We start from the raw sequence: 3196 nt of genomic DNA on the forward strand, positions 1-3196 counted from the left end.
AGATTTTTTATTTATTTATTTATTTGACAGAGACATAGCGAGAGAGGGAACACAAGCAGGGGGAGAAGGAGGGGAGAAGCAGGCTTCCCCGCAGAGCAGGGAGCCCGATGTGGGGCTCGATCCCAGGACCCTGGGATCACGACCTGAGCCGAAGGCAGACGCTTAATGACTGAGCCACCCAGGCACCCCTAGCCTTCATATTTAGAACAAAAAATGTGTCTTTACTAAACCTTCGTCTTCTATATAGAAGCCTATCCTTTTACAGCCAAGAATTCGAAGCATGATATACTTTTCTTCTTCTTGAAAGTAATTATGAACTCATAGTAGGACATTGGAAAAATACATTAAACAAATTTTATTTTATTTTATTTTCTTAAGATTTTATTTATTTATTTGACAGAGAGAGGGAGACAGCGAGAGAGGGAACACAAGCAGGGGAAGTGGGAGAGGGAGAAGCAGGCTTCCCACTGAGCAGGAAGCCCGATGCGGGGCTGCATCCCAGGACTCTGGGATCATGACCTGAGCCGAAGGCAGACGCTTAACGACTGAGCCACCCAGTCACCCCTACATTAAACAAATTTTAAAGGCAAAATGTCATCCACAATTTTACCACCAAGAGAAAATAATGTTTTAGTATGTGTGTGCTGCTGAAGCAAGCACAGAAAATAATGTTTCAAAATATGATAGTTCTTACCCTTTTTCTAAGCATTTAACATACTTAAAATCATATCACTTTTTCTCAAAGTGTGATCCATGAGAGGACCAAAGAAGGTCTTCAAGGCTCAGGTGATCCATGAGGTCAAACCTAGTTTCATAATAATGTTAAGATTTTAATTTTATTTTTTAGCATGTTCACATTTGCAAATACAGTTCAAATTTGCAAATATAAGTGAGGATAAGTAAAACCGCTATCTCCTTAGCCTGAACCTAGACAATGGTCCCAATTCATACTATTAGTCATTGTATTCGTCACAGTCACATCCTTGGGTGGGGGAAGTGGGGAAGCCTTTTGTACTTAAGAATGCCCTTGATGAAGCGGTGATTTTTATTAATTTTATTAAATCTCAAACCTTAAGCACATTTTTAAAAATACTCTGTGATAACATGAGAAAAACGCATAAAACTCTTCTGCTGCACAGCAAAGTAAGATATCTGACTCAAGGAGAAGCATTTGTGCCAATTTTTGAGATATGACTAGAACCAACCACTCTTATCATGGAGCACCATCACTGACAGAAAACTACATTTATTCAGACTTGAGTACTTAGCAAAGACTTTTTTTTTCCCAGAGATGAGCATAGTGAAGCTGACACTTCAAGGTAAATCATAGACATATTTGTTGCCAATGATAAAATTCAAACTTCCAATCGAAAATTAAAATTTTGGATAGCATGTAACCACCACTGTAGGCTTTATAGCTTCCAAGAAGTTAAAGACTTTCCTGATAAGATTGGTGGTTATTTGGAATATGTGCATAACTCAACAAACCAATATTTTCCAAGATCATGCATGGGTAAAAGAGGCATTCAAAGTACAAAATAGAACAATGGATTTTAATGTAACAGTATAAAAAATTCATATCAATGATTTCAGATTCTGTGTTGCAACAACCTTTAAGAAACTGCTACTTGTCCAGCTAAAATGCATTATCAACAAAAAATATCAAATTATCTTCAAAGGCTACTTAAAAATTTCTCTCATTTCTAAGTACATATTTGTGTGAGGTCAGCTCTTCTTCATATTTTTTAATTCAAAAAACATTACAACAGTTGAATAAGGAAGCAAATAGAATTCATATAAATGAAAGCTACTTGGGATCTTTAACATTTTTTTATGAGCACAAACAATTCCTGAGATGAAAAATAAAGAAAAAATTTTAAAACTTTTGAAAGTTTGCTGCAATACATAATTTTTTACCCAGAATTTTTTCACTTGATATTATTTATTACCTGCCTAACACTTACTGTAACTTTTTTATTGAACTCTCTTCTAACTAGATTAGCAACTATTCGCGTCTGAGTCTTATTCATAGTCATATTCCCAATTTCTAGCAGAGTACTTAGCATAGTACTTAGCATATGTTCTATAAATGTTTATAGAATGAATGAATTGGAATGGGACAAATCATAAATGTCAACAATATTGAGTTCCATTAAATTTTATTTCATGACTCACTGCTTGCTTTGGATTAGCTCCCATGTCCAGAAATGGTTACTGAATTTTTCCAATACTTAACATGTGAATTACTCCCTGGAAACATCTAGTCAAATCACTTAATGATGAAGTTATTTTATTGAGTGGGAAGAGCTCTGATTCAAATACCTGATTTCTAATCACGATTTCTAACAATATTGATATGAAGTATAATCTTGGAAAACAATAATTATCATATGCTTTCCGCAGTTACAAATTTTACCCTTTGTGTATCAAACATAAATACTTGAATTAAAACATGACAATATTTAGAAACTTTAATGCATCAGTGCTTCCCTACAGTATCATAAGAGAAAGAGCCACCTGTGAAAGATCAGTGTACAAGCTTGTGCCCCTCAAAGGTATGGGTTCTAGGGCGCCTGGGTGGCTCAGACGGTTAAGCGTCTGCCTTCGGCTCAGGTCATGATCCCAGAGTCCTGGGATCGAGTCCCGCATCGGGCTCCCTGCTCCTTGGGAGCCTGCTTCTCCCTCTGCTTCTCTCTCTCTCTCTCTCTCTCTCTGTCTCTCATGAATAAATAATAAAAAAAATCTTAAAAAAAAAAGGTATGGGTTCTAAATTTGCCCTCAGTGTAGAAGTTATAAGATCAGAAAATTAAACACAAAAATCTGAAAAACTACCAGAGAGGAATAATTACATATTCAGTAACTACTTAAAGCAATTTAGTAATTCAGCAATTACTTAAAGTAACAAGAAGTAGACTCTGAATAGTGTTCTTGTCAATGCCAGTAGGTATGCACTTGTTTTCAAAGTGCCAGAATCCAATTTAAAATTCATTTTCAAAAATAGTGTGAAGTGAAGTGATTTTCAGACAGTTGAAGGTCAAAATCTTTATTATCTATAGATCCTTGTTAAAAATAATAAAGAGCTCTTGATTGAAATGGATGGGGTAAAATGTAAAAAAGATATTATGAAAGAAAAAAATAAATAGGAAAAAACAAGTTGATGCACCTAAATCAGCCCTGACTTTGAAAAAAAACTAGA

The sequence above is a fragment of the Neomonachus schauinslandi genome, chromosome 2 (assembly GCF_002201575.2).
Source record: "Neomonachus schauinslandi chromosome 2, ASM220157v2, whole genome shotgun sequence".
NCBI lineage: Eukaryota > Metazoa > Chordata > Mammalia > Carnivora > Phocidae > Neomonachus > Neomonachus schauinslandi.